Source organism: Podarcis vaucheri (assembly GCF_965113315.1).
Source record: "Podarcis vaucheri genome assembly, chromosome: 7".
NCBI classification, from domain to species: Eukaryota; Metazoa; Chordata; class Lepidosauria; order Squamata; family Lacertidae; genus Podarcis; species Podarcis vaucheri.
Genome location: NC_138765.1, coordinates 3471435 through 3484391, shown reverse-complemented (window position 1 = coordinate 3484391; position 12957 = coordinate 3471435). Strand labels below are relative to the sequence as shown.

The 12957-nt window shown below is 50.0% G+C and overlaps 1 long non-coding RNA gene across 2 annotated transcripts in view; it reads right to left on the bottom strand.

Annotated features, from left to right (window-relative positions):
* Window positions 1-1359: 1359 nt before the first annotated feature.
* The window catches only part of LOC309537053, a 219790-nt gene continuing 208192 nt past the window's right edge, over window positions 1360-12957 (bottom strand). For both annotated transcript variants that reach the window (XR_014221795.1, XR_014221796.1), the window contains exon 2: window positions 1360-1579. This is a non-coding gene — a long non-coding RNA (uncharacterized lncRNA). The remainder of the gene's footprint in view (window positions 1580-12957) is intronic.

The window sequence follows — 12957 nt, the reverse complement described above, 5'->3', positions numbered from 1 at the left end:
TCCTCCCACAAACAGGTGATTCAACCATGCTGTTTAAGACCATGGCGAGGAGAAAGATTCACAAGTTGAACGCTGCTCTGGACCATGTCACTCCCCGCACTTAGAAAGCTAGCCCCACTTTGATATGCTAGTTTTCTGCATGCATTTCCCCCAAGGCAACGTCCCACCCCATGCCCACATGGAGACTGAAGTGGTTCATTTTTTGGGGAGGGGGGAAGCCTGCCGGAAGGGGAGGAGAGGGTTGGGAAGGCGGTTCCTGGGATCCCTGGCTGATGCAGACTGGGTGGGGGCAGCGCCGGCAAAGCAATCCAGCTCTGTTCCTGGAAAAGGCAGGGCCTGTCTGACGGAGTAACATCACCCGCCCGCCAGCCCAAGGAACAACCTGAGTCTTCTCACATGATGGGGGTGACGTCACCTTCCTTGCTATCTCTCCCGCCTGAAAGACAAACACGTACACACACACACACACACACACACAGCAGCCTATTGTGCACGCAAGCACACTCGCCCCATTGCCACAGGGACCCGGGTGCCAAGCAACTGCTCTTTTGCAAAGTCATCTCAGCACATCTGAGAGAGAGAGAGAGAGAGCCAGCCAGGTGTGTAGCAACCCCAGGGAGCTGAGGACAGGTGAGACGCAGAGAGGCCCAGCTGCAAGATGGGGGCCTTCTGCTGGGCTCCGCAAGGTGATCAGATGCCTTCTTCCTTGACTGGCCCAACAAGCCCGCAGGATCAGGCCAATCCATCCCAGCATTCTGCACTCACAGCAGCTGGCCTATGAGTCACCCTCAAGCAGGTGGAACCAAGCCCTCTCGCCTACAATCATAGAATCCTAGAGTTGGAAGAGACCACAAGGGCCATCGAGTCCAACCCCCTGCCAAGCAGGAAACACCATCAGAGCACTCCTGACATATGGTGGTCAAGCCTCTGCTTAAAGACCTCCAAAGTAGGAGACTCCACCACACTCCTTGGCAGCAAATTCCACTGTCAAACAGCTCTTACTGTCAGGAAGTTCTTCCTAATGTTTAGGTGGAATCTTCTTTCTTGTAGTTTGGAGCCATTGCTCCGTGTCCGCTTCTCTGCAGCTTCTCTGCCTCCTGCAGTTTGCGTCAAGCTGGGATTCCCAAGTATACCTCCTGCCTCCAGTGGATGGCTAGTAGCCATCAATAGCCCTCTGCTCCTCCATCAACCTGTCTGAAAGTCTTTGAAAGCCACCCAATGGGTGTCCATCATCACTGCCCATTGTTGTAAACAAAATCTGCCCTTTTTCCCCCTTATGGGGTATCCAAGAGCCCATATAGAGTCCTTACATAGGTTCCCTATTGGTAGGAGAAAATAACAGAGGCCAAGCAGAGAATATTGAGAAGCAAAGCAGCTCGTAAGCCTGATCTTTATTGATCTGTTGCAACAGGGTGCTCCCCTCACACGCAGGAAAGGAGGAGGACCCCGAACAAAGGTGTGCCCGCCCTTATATAGACATTTTAAATTGTCCACCCTGGAGTCCAGGAGCACCCCCAGAAACATCAAATATACATCACAGAAGGGGTGTAGCTCAAGACCACCCCCAGATACGTCATCCCTACATCACAGAAAAGGTGGTCTACAGCAGAAATTTGAGTGCGTTGTTTATCTCGTTTGCCAGGTCACCTGTTAATGCTTACTTGATTGGATACCCTGGGGAGCCTGGCCCGTCTTTTGTAATGACAAATACTTAGTTCCTGGGCCAGGTCACAGGCTCACACCCTATTCAAACACAGACAGATATACCCTTAAGACAGGATTTGTGAAGGAAAAGACATTTTCCATTTTCCTTCGACCTTGCAGACAAAACATTTGGTCAGTTTGGGAAGCAAAAATGGTTTCAGGTCAGTCAGTGCTGATCTATGTATGTGCTTGGTTGGTACATTTATGAACATTTATTATATATCTAAACAGGAGAAAAGCTCGTTACCTTTTCCATGTGGCAGCCCTTCAGATGTTTGAAGATGTCTATCCTATCGCCTCCCAGTCTCCTCTTCTCCAGGCTAAACAGACCCAGCTCCCTCAACCATTCCTCACAAGGCTTGCTTTCCAGACCCTCGATCATCCTGCACACCTTCCAGGTTGTCAACCTCCTTCTTGAATCTGGATGCCCAGAACTGGACACAGTATTCCCAGTATGAATACTGACCAAGGCAGAAGAGAGCCAGAGGATTACTTCCCTTGATCTGGACACAGCTGTGGATGCGGCCGAGAATAGCATCAGCCTTTTTTGCCGCTGCATCACACTGTTGGCTCATGCTAAGCTTGTGGCCTACTAATACATACACACCCCAGACCCTTTTCACATGTACTACTCGTAAGCCAAGTGTTTCCCATCCATAGTCAGCCCCTGGGCAGAAGACTGGACAGACAGACAGACAGGTCACCTCATCACCACCAACTAGATTTCTGTTTACATAGTAGTCATTGTTTCTAAATTGGCACCTCTGCATCTAAATTACCATAGCCCATGAAAATCCCATGCAAATCCTCTTCACCTGACAGGTAGACAAACTGGGGAACTCCCTGTCCTGGGATATAGTGATTGCCACTGACTGGGATGGCTTTAAGGCGGCGTAGGACAAACTCATGGAGAGAGAGAGAGAGAGAGAGAGAGAGAGAGAGAGAGAGAGGTCTGCCCGGGGCTACTAGCCACAATGGTTAAGTCTTTCCTTCAAAGACAGAGGCAGTAAAGGGATCCCTGACCATTAGGTCCAGTCGTGACCGACTCTGGGGTTGTGGCACTCATCTTGCTTTACTGGCCGAGGGAGCCGGCGTACAGCTTCTGGGTCATGTGGCCAGCAGGACAAAGCCGCTTCTGGCGAACCAGAGCAGCGCACGGAAACGCCTTTTACCTTCCCGCCGGAGCGGTACCTATTTATCTACTTGCACTTTGACGTGCTTTCGAACTGCTAGGTTGGCAGGAGCAGGGACTGAGCAACGGGAGCTCACTCCATTGCGGGGATTCGAACCACCAACCTTCTGATCGGCAAGTCCTAGGCTCTGCGGTTTAACCCACAGCGCCACCCACGTCTCGTCAGAGGCAGTAAATACCCCTAAATGCCCATTGCTGCAAACAGCAAGAGAGGAGAGCAGTCTTGCTGTGCTGGGCTCGGGGGTAACCCGGGTAACGCAGTCCAGGTCCGGTCCCGAATCCATAGGTTCTGCGAGGAGTCAGTCCGACAGGGCCAAGGCAGGACACGAGGCAGGAAACCAGGCAAGGACAGGCACTGGATCTCAGGCAAGGTCTAGCATACAGCAATGTTGCTCCCGCAACCTGGGGTGGGGTCCGACAGCCTTTTATCTTTGTCGGAGTAACGGCCGGTCCTGATCCCCCAGCGACTCACCTCCCTGTTCCGCCCGAAGGTGAGCACTCCTCCTGCGAGTACTCAGGTCTCTCCTTCTCTCAGACCTCAGTCTCTGCAGCTCGGGAGACGTCAGTGGGTGACTAGACCCAGAGGCCGCCTCAGCCTCCCCTGACCCAACTGGTAGTGGAGCAGCTGTAAGTGATGGCCCAGCTGGAGGCAACGAGGGAATCCCCGCATCTGGAGCCAGGGCAGGATCAGGCCCCAGACTCGGCCCAGCTGGGGTTTGTTGCAGGGGAACCTGTGCAGACTGGGACTCTTCAGGATCAGGCCCCAGACTTGGTTCAGGTGATGCCTGAGGCAAAGGATCCGGTGCAAACTGAGTCTCCTCTGAGCCCAAGTCCCAGGCCATCAGACTTGCAGACTTCCCATTGGGGGAATCTGGTGCATTTATTTTTATTCTACTTATTTATTTATTACATCTATAGACCCCATTTATCCTCTAGGGAGCTCAAGATGTGGCGTACATGATTCTTCTGCTTCCCATTTCACCCTCACAGCAACCCTATGGGGCAGGTGAGGCTGAGAGATGGCAACTAGCCCAAGGTCAGCTTCATGGCTGAGTGGGGATTCGAACCCAGCTCTCCCAGGTCCGTTTTGGTCTGATCCGGATTCAAGGCTCTTCTTACGTGGTTTCATTTTTGGTAGATGCATCCCATAACCGGGATTCAGAGGCATATTTACTCTCAGTATGGAGGCCCGGTCCTTTATTAAGGTCTGTATTAATCGTAGATCAGGCACAGGCAAACTCAGCCCTCCAGATGTTTTGGGACTACAGCTCCCATCACCCCTAGCTTACAGGACCAGTGGTCAGGGATGATGGGAATTGTAGTCCCAAAACATCTGGAGGGCCGAGTTTGCCTGTGCCTGATCTACGACCATTCTAAAGCCAGCTATGGAGGCGCAGGTTAATTCTGTGTCCCGGGCAGCTGTCTACCAGCTCCACCTGATACGCAGAATGAGACCCTCCCTGCCCGCAAACTGTCCGGCCAGAGTGGTGCATGCTCTGGTTGTCTCCCGCTTAGACTACTGCAATGCACTCTACGTGGGGCTACCTTTGAAGGTAACCCGGAAACCACAACTAATCCAGAATGCGGCAGCTAGACTGGTGACTGGGAGCGGCCACCAAGACCACATAACACCAGTCTTGAAAGACCTACATTGGCTCCCAGTACATTTCCGAGCACAATTCAAAGTGTTGGTGCTGACCTTTAAAGCCCTAAACGGCCTCGGGCCAGTATACCTGAAGGAGCGTCTCCACCCCCATTGTTCTGCCTGGACACTGAGGTCCAGCACTGAGGTCCTTCTGGCGGTTCCCTCACTGCGAGAAGTGAGGTTACAGGGAACCAGACAGAGGGCTTTCTCTGTAATCATGCCCACCCTGTGGAGCACCCTCCCATCAGATGTGAAGGAAATAAGCAGCTATCTTATCTTTAAAAGACATCTGAAGGCAGCCCTGTTTAGGGAAGTTTTTAAGATTTAATGCTGTATTGTTTTTAACACGCGATTGGGAGCTGCCCAGAGTGGCTGGGGAAAATCAGCCACATGGGCGGGGTATAAATAATAAATTATTATTATTATTATTATTATTATTATTATTATTAACCAATAGGGTTGTGGGTTCGAACCTCACATTGAGCAAGAGATTCATGCATTGGGCAAGATGACCTTGAGTCCCTTTCAATTCTGTTTCTTCTAACCTTAAGAAGCCTGTCCCCTCCAGCCTGCGAAATGGTTGCAGGCCCACAGATAACGGACAGAGGGAGTTTGCGGGATCCACTTTTCTGGGGAACAGGGACTCATTCTGGTGTCATGGGAAGCGCGGCCTGTGGCTATAAAACTCTACGTATGTGTGACATCCAGGAAATATGGAGAATTTACACACCCGACAGACAGTGACAACATTCTGGTGGTTCTCTAGATGGGGGAAAGAGGTTATTTAGCCCAGCAGAAGCAGCTGACTCACTCCGGTGGGACTTGCTCAAATCTGTATCACAGGCTGCTTAGCACAAGCCCAATGTGCCTTTGGTGGCGACAAACTGGAACGTGTCCAGAGGAGGGCAACCAAAATGGTCAAAGGCCTGGAAACGATGCCTTATGAGGAACGGCTAAGGGAGCTGGGCATGTTTAGCCTGGAGAAGAGGAGGTTAAGGGGTGAGATGATAGCCATGTTCAAATATATAAAAGGATGTCACATAGAGGAGGGAGAAAGGTTGTTTTCTGCTGCTCCGGAGAAGCGGACACGGAGCAATGGATCCAAACTACAAGAAAGAAGATTCCACCTAAACATTAGGAAGAACTTCCTGACAGTAAGAGCTGTTCGACAGTGGAATTTGCTGCCAAGGAGTGTGGTGGAGTCTCCTCCTTTGGAGGTCTTTAAGCAGAGGCTTGAACACCATATGTCAGGAGTGCTCTGATGGTGTTTCCTGCTTGGCAGGGGGTTGGACTCGATGGCCCTTGTGGTCTCTTCCAACTCTAGGATTCTATGATTCTATGATCTGTCAGCTGCGAGCAAGAGAGATTCTGGGGAACCGACGTGCCAGAGGCCATGTCCTCCCAGACCCAGTGGGTCTTGCAACATGTGGCCGTCATAATTATTATTTTGTGAAGCTTTCGAATCACCGCTTGGTTCTACAATGTACAGCGTGGTACCTCGGTTTTCAAACGCCTCCGTTGACGAACGTTTCAGAACTCGAACGCCGTAGATCAGTGGTTCTCAGCCTGTGGGTCCCCAGATGTTGTTGGACTACAACTCCCATCATCCCTGAGCTCTGGCCTTGCTAGCTAGGGGTGATGGGTTTTTAGGTTCAACAACATCCGGGGACCCACAGGTTGAGGAAGGCTGCTGTAGATGCTTCCGTTTTCAAATGCACCGAACGGCTTCTGCCCTTGGCGCCTCGGTTTTTGAATGTTTCGAAACTCGAACGGTGTTCCGGAATGGATTACATTCGAAAACCAAAGTACCGCTGTATATCAGACGGCGAGAACGACGATAACAGCAGGTGGAAGTCGAAAGATAGAGGAAGAAAGCTGTAAAATAGGAACGCAGGGTGAATGCGGTTGCAGGCGGGTTGATGTAACAAAGTCCCAGAAAAGAATAGGATCGGTATCCGATTATCAAGCGTAACTCCAAGGTTCTGCAGTGTGCCATTGGCCAACTAATAACGCATGGCTGGTGAGTTTATACTGGGCCATCCACACGCCATTAACTGTTCTGCAATGCCAACAGGAGGTTTTTTCGTGGAACCTCCAAGTCCAGAGGCAGTCTATCGAGATTCCTAGGTTCTGATGGATATTTGGCCGTCGTGAAAGCAGAATGCTGGAATTTGGCCTGTTCCAGCAGCCATGCTCTTGTTATCATACTTTTCCATGTATAAGGCTATGGTTTTGTTTTTTTAAAATTATGCTGCTGTAATTGGGCGGGCGATTGGTAGCTTCTGCCGGCGAGGAGACAGACGAGAGGCGGATTTTTGGATGCGTGCGGGTGAGCGATTTCTGGCAATCCCCCCTAAAAGAAGCTCAAGGACCCTGGGTAATCCCCCCAAAACAGCTCAACCACTCTGCGCCATCTCCCCCAAATTTTCATAAATCTGAGTCCCAAAAATAGGGGGCGTGTCTACATGGTGGCGTCTTATACATGGAAAAGTACGGTATGTTCTTGTGAGAACGGGATGCAAGGCTAAATGGGCCCTTAGCCCAGTCAAACGGTGTCCTTTATGGAACCTCCAGAGCCAGGGCCAGTCTACCTGGATCCCTAGTTTCTTGGGGGTGACCAGACGGGCCACTGTTTGAATCCAGCAGCCTCTCATCTGCCCAGGGTAGGCGATCAGAACCATCACGTCCGGACGTGGGGCATCGCCCAACCCCACCACTGCTGGCAGCCGTTTAAGAGGATTTGCCAACCCCATGAACGGTTCGAGAGGCCAGAAGATGACTTCCTCTGTCCCAGGCAGGGCTTTCCCCACCACTTTCCTCTCCTCTTCCTGGAAGAGGCGGCACCTGCCTGTCAAAGGAGACGCCTCTGTCTCTGGAGAAGGGGTGGACTTGAATGACCTGCTGCATCCCTCCCAGCCATCTCCATGACGTTCCAAGCCGCCTCTTGGGCGAGGGTGCCTTTCTAAGGAGGCCAGCGGGGATTCCCCCGGGACGGAGGCGCCACCTTCCGTTGCGGCTCTGCGAGCTCCGGCCCGCACCGGTTCCAGCTAGCCTGAACTGGTTTGGCCCTCCCCGCCGCTTGGCAAACCTCACAGAGGAGGCACACCAAAGAAAAAGACAAAAACCGTGGGCCAGTCAATCAGGAAGTGCAGGAGAAGGCGAGGCTCAGAAGGTGGAGCGAGCCTCCTTTGCCGTGACGGTGATGTTGATCATCTTCCTGGTTCAGCTCGGATCACTGTCTGTCATAAGAACACAAGGGGAGGCTGGTTGCTGGGTCAGGCCAAAGGCCCATTCTAGTCTTGCATCGTCACAGCGGCCAAATGCCCCGAAGGACCGAGAATTCCAGATAGACTGCTGCTGGAGCTGGAGGTTCTATAGGAATCTAAAAGCAGCCTGGCTCCTAGATGAGGCCCAAGACCCATCTAGTCCACGCTCTGGTTATCTCCCGTTTGGACTACTGCAATGCACTCTACGTGGGGCTACCTTTGAAGGTGACCCGGAAACTACAACTAATTCAGAATGCGGCAGCTAGACTGGTGACTGGGGGCGGCCGCCGAGACCATATAACACCGGTCTTGTAAGACCTACATTGGCTCTCAGTACGTTTCCGAACACAATTCAAAGTGTTGGTGCTGACCTTTAAAGCCCTAAACGGCCTCAAAGGCCCAGTAGACCTGAAGCAGCGTCTCCACCCCCATCATTCTGCCCGGACACTGAGGTCCAGTGCCGAGGGCCTTCTGGCGGTTCCCTCGCTGTGAGAAGCCAAGTTACAAGGAACCAGGCAGAGGGCCTTCTCGGTGGTGGCACCCGCCCTGTGGAACACTCTCCCAGCAGATGCCAAAGAGATAAACAACTACCGGACTTTTAGAAGACACCTGAAGGCAGCCCTGTTTAGGGAAGCTTTTAATGTTTGGTGTATTACCGTATTTTAATATTTTTTTGGAAGCTGCCCAGAGTGGCTGGGGAAGCCTGGCCAGATGGGCGGGGTATAAATATTATTATTATTATTATTATTATTATTATTATTATTATTATTATTATGTCAGGGACTGGCAGGAGGCAGACAAGTGTGCACTGGGGGAAGGAAGGGCTGGAGTCTGACTCGGGAGACGGGGGCAATGGTGGGGGGAGAGATGGACCTGTACTAGCCAGGAGGCAAGAATCAGGGGCAGGGGAAGCCTCAGAGCTGGAGGGTGGAGCCCAAGATGGGTCAGAAGAGGAAGAGGCAAGCCAGGCAAATGAAGTTCCAGGAACATCCTCACCCTCTCTTGCACCGTTGTCTCCCAGAACCAGGAGCGGACTGAAAAGGGAGGAGCAAAGGACGTTTCCATGTTGGCTCAGTCTCCAGCTGCATACATGCATATTGTTGGGGGAAGGTGCATAAACTGTTGGAGGGCTGGTGGTTTCCCTGTTCCTGCAACTGCTCCATATGGACCTGGGAGTAGCTGCCTAGATTGGTGTACGAAGGGATCCAGCGCTGCAGAAGCAACTGTGTCATCTTTGGCCATGGCCACTGGGCCCATCACCTGCTGACAAATGGAAGGGGAAGAAATGGAGACAGTGAGAGATTTGACTTTCTTGGGCTCCATGATCACTGCAGATGGTGACAGCAGCCACGAAATTAAAAGACGCCTGCTTCTAGGGAGGAAAGCGATGACAAACCTGGACAGCATCTTAAAAAGTAGAGACATCACCTTGCCAACTAAGGTCCGTATAGTGAAAGCCATGGTTTTCCCAGTAGTGATGTATGGAAGTGAGAGCTGGACCATAAAGAAGGCTGATCGCCAAAGAATGGATGTTTTTGAATTCTGGTGCTGGAGGAGACTCTTGAGAGTCCCATGGACTGCAAGAAGATCCAACCTCTCCATTCTGAAGGAAATCAGCCCTGAGTGCTCACTGGAAGGACAGATCCTGAAGCTGAGGCTCCAGTACTTTGGCGACCTCATGAGAAGAGAAGACTCCCTGGAAAAGACCCTGATGTTGGGAAAGATGGAGAGCACAAGGAGAAGGGGACGACAGAGGACGAGATGGTGGGACAGTGTTCTCGAAGCCACCAGCATGAGTTTGACCAAACTGCGGGAGGCAGTGGAGGACAGGAGTGCCTGGCGTGCTCTGGTCCAGGGGGTCACAAAGAGTCGGACACGACTAAATGACTAAACAACAACAAGTGAACTCTCTGCTCTGTGCATTCCTTCGGCTGGAAGCTCAGTTCAGCATCTTGGCCAAATACCCCTGAGAACTCAGCAGCCAGCCTCTTCTGATGGAACCTCCAGCTCCAGAAGCAGTCTATCTTGGCCAGCGTAGACTCGCCTCCCAAACCCAAGGCCGCCCAGGCCAACTCTCCTCTTCTTCCAGCAGGGCATTTGTCCTCCATGGTTTTCCCAATTTGTGTCGGCCATTCTTCCTGAGCGCCCGCCTCTCGGCTGCTTGCCTTTGCAAAACAGGGAGAGCAGAGGCTCTTGGTGTCTTCTCGCCCGCGGACGCCCTGAGTGGTGGGAGACGCGTCATGCTTGCATTTCTGCTGAGACACCGTGATTCCACCGTTCAGCTCTTGCAAAAGCCGCCTGCCCACATCTGTTCCCCAGCCGCTCAGTGGCTCACGAGGCGGCTGCGTGGCTGCGACTCTTTCCTCCCCTGCTCAGTTTTGTAAAACGGTGGTTCCCAAACCATGCTGGCCTGCAGGGTTCATTCGAGTGTATCACAGGAGGCCTGCGGATTTGTGGCAGATGTATTAAAATACATTTGGGAATGTTTTAAATAGCTGGTTTCAAACTGCTTTCACCAATAATCTTGTGGTTTTATCCCTCTTTTTTTGCATTCGGTTTTTTGCCAATTAATTGTGATTGATTTTCAAATTTTTCAACGAATTAACGACGGTTCAAATTTAAAACGAATTATTCTTTTTTGTAAATTTCTTTTTTTAAAAAGATATTTATTAAAGTTTTTAAAGTATAACAGTAAAAATGAAAAATAAAAAGAAACATACAAAATAAAAACAGTTAAAAAACACATTGATTTTCCATAACATATCTTCCTTACACTTATTTCCCCGGACCTCCTCATACCTCCCTTTTTTGTATTCCACTTCAGTTTGTTAGTTCAGCAAATCCTTACCATTAAGCTTTTACCCTTTTGTAAACCTTTTTTCCTATCTCTTAAAGCATTACAGCTGGAAACCACTTAGTTTCTATCCAACATCCTTCTAGCATTCATTAATTTTACAATATTTCTGTAAATAGTCTTTAAATTTCTTCCAGTCTTCTTTCACCGACTCTTCTCCCTGGTCTCGAATTCTGCCTGTCATTTCTGCCAATTCCATGTTTTTGTAAATTTCTTTGAGGGGTGTGTGTGTTTGTGTTTGTTTGTTTGCTATCCAGTGGTATATAAATTTCATGAAATAAAATAAAGAAGTGAAATAAACAGTCATATGGATGCTTAACTGTATTTGATTTACAGGTATAATAATAATAATAATAATAATAATAATAATAATAATAATAATAATAATAATAATAATAATAATTTATTTATACCCCGCCCATCTGGCTGGGTCCCCCCAGCCACTCTGGGCGGCTTCCAACAAAACACTAAAGTACAATAAGCTATTAAACATTAAAAGCTTCCCTAAACACGGCTGCCTTCAGATGTCTTCTAAAAGTCTGGTAGTTATGTTTCTCTTTGACATCTGCTGGGAGGGCGTTCCACAGGGCGGGCGCCACCACCGAGAAGGCCCTCTGCCTGGTTCCCTATAACATCACTTCTCGCAGGTAGGTCGCCGTGTTGGTCTGCCGTAGTCGAAACAAAATAAAAAATAATAACATTTCCTTCCAGTAGCACCTTAGAGACCAACTAAGTTTGTTATGCATTTTATAGTCTCACTAGGCGCTGCTGCCCCTGCTTGCAACTGGTCAACACAACCACCCATTTGTGCACCCTGTGTCCCATCCCTTTACATCTCATCAAAGCCCCCCATATCCTCACAACTCCTCGGTGTCTCTCCCCCTCCCCCACAACTTTAAAAATCTGCTGTTGTTCAAAACCTCCATTTAAAAACTGGCCTTCTTTTTCACCCCCCCCCCCGCCTAGCTTCATGCAAATACGGGGGTGTGTGTGTGCGTGTGATGCAACACTTCCATTTCTCCAATGGGAGCTACGTGACGACAGCCTTACAATTTTATGTCTATAGGAAGACGATCAGAACTCTATGGAGCCTGCATGGCAGTGCAATAAAACACAGTATCTAGGAAGCAAAAGGAGCAACGACAAATACATTTAAGAATCCTGCAACTGCTGCAACAGGCGGAAAAATCACCCGGTCGCCTGCCGAGACCCTTGGCGATTTCCAAGCCGTCCATGGAAGGCAGGGAAGTGTTGGGGACCACTCTCCTCAAAGATACTAGCAGCTGTGAAAAAGAAACTATGGAGAAACCGGGTTGCTGGTTCAAATTAGCTAATCTTGGGAGAAATCGGCTCCTCTGCGGTTTTAATTAGTGTTATGTACTGAGTTGAATAGGATTCAGAATGCAGCAGTCTGATTGGTCCTAGAACAATAGGATCCAGAATGCAGCAGCCTGATTGGTCCTAGAACAAAAGATTCAGAATGCAGCAGTCTGATTGGTCCCAGAACAATAGGATTCAGAATGCAGCAGTCAGATTGGTCCATAGGAGCCACCCAATCAAGCTCCAGGTGGAGGTGAATCCGCAACCTGATTGGCCTACAGGAGAATCCCGGAATTAGCCAATCACGTGGGACCCATTGTGTAAATAATGTATATAAAGCAGACATTCTGGGGGAACTTCCATTCCTCCTCACTGGTATGAGCTGAATAAAGAGCATGAAATCTGCTCTCGACTCCATTTCAATTAGGATGAGCTTTGGTGAGCAGCATAAGCTGTGCAAGACCTCAGCTGTTGACGGCTCTGGAGCGCTTCGCGAGAGCTTAGCTCAGGGGTCAGTAAACATTTTCAGCAGAGGGCCGGTCCACTGTCCCTCAGTCCTTATAGGGGGCCGGACTTTATTTTTTTTTTGGGGGGGAATGAACAGATTCCTATGCACCACAAATAACCCAGAGATGCATTTTAAATAAAAGGACACATTCTACGCAAGTAAAAACACGCTGATTCCCGGACCGGATTGAGAAGGCGATTGGGCCGGATCCGGCCCCCGGGGCCTTAGTTTGCCTACCCCTGGCTTAGCTCCGCTTGTTGAGCTGATGAAGGCCAGAGCCGTAGCAGGAAGGGTTAAGCGTCTGTGCAGCTGGCTGATGTTATCAGGAGGGCAAACAGCTTTATTTGTGTGTTAGTGGGCAATGGAGGGCTTGGAAGGGGAAAAAGGTAGACTTCTCTGGCTCTGTTAATAATACAAGAACCATATGCTTTTGTCGGCTTTGCAAGAGCTTAAGAGCTCAGCGTTCTC